Source organism: Panthera leo, chromosome A3 (assembly GCF_018350215.1).
Source record: "Panthera leo isolate Ple1 chromosome A3, P.leo_Ple1_pat1.1, whole genome shotgun sequence".
Classification (NCBI taxonomy): Eukaryota; Metazoa; Chordata; class Mammalia; order Carnivora; family Felidae; genus Panthera; species Panthera leo.
Window position 1 is genome coordinate 96,739,177 of NC_056681.1, and position 6,000 is coordinate 96,745,176.

The window sequence follows — 6,000 nt, forward strand, 5'->3', positions numbered from 1 at the left end:
ATGGTAAGACTTGGGAGGGAAACACAATAGTTCCATCAATTATTATAAAAACTCTCAAGTATAAGAATTTGATTTGTACTGAATTGTTTCATAGGAAAGAAGTAGATGCAGACAAATTTTAGCTTAATTTAAGAAATAATATTATAAACCTGGAACGGCTCAACAATAAAATAGACTGATTCAAAAGACAAGGAGTTTGTTACAAAAGTCAAGCTGACCCTGGAATCCTAGTGTTAGGAACTGGAAAAGACAAGGAGAAAATGGGTGACTTGGAAAAAAAAAATGAAGACTTATATATGGTAATTTTACTTTCCAAAGAGCTGCTCTTCTTTTGGACAGGAAAGTGATGGAAGGAATTAGGTCTTGTTTAAAATCATTTATAATGCAATCATTGCCAATTTCTGTATCTCTCTTTCTCCTGCTCTTTCTTCAAAAGATTCAAATAACAAGTATCCTTGGTTCTATTCTCCCTTCTACTCTTACCAAATCCATGCTTATAAAATAATCTGTAACTAAATACATAAATAACAGTCTTTGATAATATTTGCACTTTACCTAAGATGAAAGTTTGACATGAAATTAAGATAATGTGATGCTGGCGTTGTTCACTGAGATTAGAACTATTAGAGGAGGTCAAATGCCTAGAAGTAAGGCTTAGGGCATGTTAATAATGGAAGTGCAGTTCTAATTTTAATACATTTGTTGCCTCCTGCTGCCACAGGGCCCCTCCTGAAGTGGATCACCTAAGGAGAAGCGAGCTAAGCCTGCCCCTCCTGCCCCTGTGCACCTTGCCTACCCAACCCAGCTAATATGCCAGATCCCCAGCACCACAAGCCTGGCAGTGTGCAAGTAGCCCAGACGGGCCACGCCACCCCACAGTGAATCCCGCCCCTAGGAGAGGGGAAGAGAAGGCACACACCAGTCTGACTGTGGCCCCAGCGGTGGGCTGGGGGCAGACATCAGGGCTGACTGCGGCCCCGCCCACCAACTCCAGTTATACACCACAGCACAGGGGAAGTGCCCTGCAGGTCCTCACCACTCCAGGGACTATCCAAAATGACCAAACGGAAGAATTCCCCTCAGAAGAATCTCCAGGAAATAACAACAGCTAATGAACTGATCAAAAAGGATTTAAATAATATAACAGAAAGTGAATTTAGAATAATAGTCATAAAATTAATCGCTGGGCTTGAAAACAGTATACAGGACAGCAGAGAATCTCTTGCCACAGAGATCAAGGGACTAAGGAACAGTCACGAGGAGCTGAAGAGTGCTTTAAACGAAATGCAAAACAAAATGGAAATGACGACGGCTCGGATTGAAGAGGCAGAGGAAAGAATAGGTGAACTAGAAGATAAAGTTATGGAAAAAGAGGAAGCTGAGAGAAAGACAGATAAAAAATCCAGGAGTATAAGGGAAAAATTAGAGAACTAAGTGATACATTAAAAGAAATAATATACACATAATTGGTATCCCAGAGGAGGAAGAGAGAGGGAAAGGTGCTGAAGGGGTACTTGAAGAAATTATAGCTGAGAACTTCCCTGAACTGGGGAAGGAAAAAGGCATTGAAATCCAAGAGGCACAGAGAACTCCCTTCAGACGTAACTTGAATCGATCTTCTGCACGACATATCATAGTGAAACTGGCAAAATACAAGGATAAAGAGAAAATTCTGAAAGCAGCAAGGGATAAACGTGCCCTCACATATAAAGGGAGACCTATAAGACTCGTGACTGATCTCTCCTTTGAAACTTGGCAGGCCAGAAAGGCTTGGCACGATATCTTCAGTGTGCTAAACAGAAAAAATATGCAGCCGAGAATCCTTTATCCAGCAAGTCTGTCATTTAGAATAGAAGGAGAGATAAAGGTCTTCCCAAACACTGAAGGAATTCATCACCACTAAACCAGCCCTACAAGAGATCCTAAGGGGGATCCTGTGAGACAAAGTACCAGAGACATCGCTACAAGCATAAAACATACAGACATCACAATGACTCTAAACCCGTATCTTTCTATAATAACACTGAATGTAAATGGATTAAATGCGCCAACCAAAAGACATAGGGTATCAGAATGGATAAAAAAACAAGACCCAGCTATTTGCTGTCTACAAGAGACTCATTTTAGACCTGAGGACACCTTTAGATTGAGAGTGAGGGGAGGGAGAACTATTTATCATGGTACTGGAAGCCAAAAGAAAGCTGGAGTAGCCATATTTATATCAGACAAACTAGACTTTAAATTAAAGGCTGTAACAAGAGATGAAGAAGGGCATTATATAATAATTACAGGGTCTATCCATCAGGAAGAGCTAACAATTATAAATGTCTATGCACCGACTACCGGAGCCCCCAAATACATAAAACAATTACTCATAAACATAAGCAACCTTATTGATAAGAATGTGGTCATTGCAGGGGACTTTAACACTCCACTTACAGAAATGGATAGATCATCTAGACACATGGTCAATAAAGAAACAAGGGCCCTGAGTGACACATTGGATCAGATGGACTTGACAGATATATTTAGAACTCTGCATCCCAAAGCAACAGAATATACTTTCTTCTCGAGTGCACATGGAACATTCTCCAAGATAGATCATATACTGGGTCACAAAACAGCCCTTTATAAGTATACAAGAATTGAAATTATACCATGCCTACTTTCAGACCACAATGCTATGAAGCTTGAAACCAACCACAGGAAAAAGTCTGGAAAACCTCCAAAAGCATGGAGGTTAAAGAACACCCTACTAAAGAATGAGTGGGTCAACCAGGCAATTAGAGAAGAAATTAAAAAATATATGGAAACAAACGAAAATGAAAATACAACAATCCAAACGCTTTGGGATGCAGCGAAGGCAGTCCTGAGAAGAAAATACATTGCAATCCAGGCCTATGTCAAGAAACAAGAAAAATCCCAAATACAAAATCTAACAGCACACCTAAAGGAAATAGAAGCAGAACAGCAAAGGCAGCCTAAACCCAGCAGAAGAAGAGAAATAATAAAGATCCGAGCAGAAATAAACAATATAGAATCTAAAAACACTGTAGAGCAGATCAACGAAACCAAGAGTTGGTTTTTTGAAAAAATAAACAGAATTGACAAACCTCTAGCCAGGCTTCTCAAAAAGAAAAGGGAGATGACCCAAATAGATAAAATCATGAATGAAAATGGAATTATTACAACCAATCCCTCAGAGATACAAACAATTATCAGGGAATACTATGAAAAATTATATGCCAACAAATTGGACAACCTGGAAGAAATGGACAAATTCCTAAACACCCACACTCTTCCAAAACTCAATCAGGAGGAAATAGAAAGCTTGAACAGACCCATAACCAGCGAAGAAATTGAATCGGTTGTCAAAAATCTCCCAACAAACAAGAGTCCAGGACCAGATGGCTTCCCAGGGGAGTTCTACCAGACGTTTAAAGCAGAGATAATACCTATCCTTCTCAAGCTATTCCAAGAAATAGAAAGGGAAGGAAAACTTCCAGACTCATTCTATGAAGCCAGTATTACTTTGATTCCTAAACCAGACAGAGACCCAGTAAAAAAAGAGAACTACAGGCCAATATCCCTGATGAATATGGATGCAAAAATTCTCAATAAGATACTAGCAAAACGAATTCAACGGCATATAAAAAGAATTATTCACCATGATCAAGTGGGATTCATTCCTGGGATGCAGGGCTGGTTCAACACTCGCAAATCAATCAACGTGATACATCACATTAACAAAAGAAAAGAGAAGAACCATATGATCCTGTCAATCGATGCAGAAAAGGCCTTTGACAAAATCCAGCACCCTTTCTTAATAAAAACCCTTGAGAAAGTCGGGATAGAAGGAACATAAAGATCATAAATGCCATTTATGAAAAGCCCACAGCTAACATCATCCTCAACGGGGAAAAACTGAGAGCTTTTTCCCTGAGATCAGGAACACGACAGGGATGCCCACTCTCACCGCTGTTGTTTAACATAGTGCTGGAAGTTCTAGCATCAGCAATCAGACAACAAAAGGAAATCAAAGGCATCAAAACTGGCAAAGATGAAGATAAGCTTTCGCTTTTTGCAGATGACATGATATTATACATGGAAAATCCGATAGACTCCACCAAAAGTCTGCTAGAACTGATACATGAATTCAGCAAAGTTGCAGGATACAAAATCAATGTACAGAAATCAGTTGCATTCTTATACACTAACAATGAAGCAACAGAAAGACAAATAAAGAAACTGATCCCATTCACAGTTGCACCAAGAAACATAAAATACCTAGGAATAAATCTAACCAAAGATGTAAAAGATCTGTATGCTGAAAACTATAGAAAGCTTATGAAGGTAATTGAAGAAGATTTAAAGAAATGGAAAGACATTCCCTGCTCATGGATTGGAAGAATAAACATTGTCAAAATGTCAATACTACCCAAAGCTATCTACACATTCAATGCAATCCCAATCAAAATTGCACCAGCATTCTTCTCGAAACTAGAACAAGCAATCCTAAAATCCATATGGAACCACAAAAGGCCCCGAATAGCCAAAGTAATTTTGAAGAAGAAGACCAAAGCAGGAGGCATCACAATCCCAGATTTTAGTCTCTACTACAAAGCTGTAATCATCAAGACAGCATGGTATTGGCACAAAAACAGACACATAGACCAATGGAATGGAATAGAAACCCCAGAACTAGACCCACAAACGTATGGCCAACTCATCTTTGACAAAGCAGGAAAGAACATCCAATGGAAAAAAAGACAGTCTTTTTAACAAATGGTGTTGGGAGAACTGGACAGCAACATGCAGAAGGTTGAAACTAGACCACTTTCTCACACCATTCACAAAAATAAACTCAAAATGGATAAAGGACCTGAATGTGAGACAGGAAACCATCAAAACCTTAGAGGAGAAAGCAGGAAAAGACCTCTCTGACCTCAGCCGTAGCAATCTCTTACTCGGCACATCCCCAAAGGCAAGGGAATTAAAAGCAAAAGTGAATTACTGGGACCTTATGAAGATAAAAAGCTTCTGCACAGCAAAGGAAACAACCAACAAAACTAAAAGGCAACCAACGGAATGGGAAAAGATATTTGCAAATGACATATCGGACAAAGGGCTAGTATCCAAAATCTATAAAGAGCTCACCAAACTCCACACCCGAAAAACAAATAACCCAGGGAAGAAATGGGCAGAAAACATGAATAGACACTTCTCTAAAGAAGACATCAGGATGGCCAACAGGCACATGAAAAGATGTTCAACGTCGCTCCTTATCAGGGAAATACAAATCAAAACCACACTCAGATACCACCTCACGCCAGTCAGAGTGGCCAAAATGAAGAAATCAGGAGACTATAGATGCTGGAGAGGATGTGGGGAAACGGGAACCCTCTTGCACTGTTGGTGGGAATGCAAATTGGTGCAGCCGCTCTGGAAAGCAGTGTGGAGGTTCCTCGGAAAATTAAAAATAGACCTACCCTATGACCCAGCAATAGCACTGCTAGGAATTTATCCAAGGGATACAGGAGTACTGATGCATAGGGGCACTTGTACCCCAATGTTTATAGCAGCACTCTCAACAATAGCCAAATTATGGAAAGAGCCTAAATGTCCATCAACTGATGAATGGATAAAGAAATTGTGGTTTATATACACAATGGAATACTACGTGGCAATGAGAAAGAATGAAATATGGCCTTTTGTAGCAACGTGGATGGAACTGGAGAGTGTGATGCTAAGTGAAATAAGCCATACAGAGAAAGACAGATACCATATGGTTTCACTCTTATGTGGATCCTGAGAAACTTAACAGAAACCCATGGGGGAGGGGAAGAAAAAAAAAAAAGAGGTTAGAGTGGGAGAGAGCCAAAGCATAACAGACTGTTAAAAACTGAGAACAAACTGAGGGCTGATGGGGGGTGGGAGGGAGGGGAGGGTGGGTGATGGGTATTGAGGAGGGCACCTTTTGGGATGAGCACTGGGTGTTGT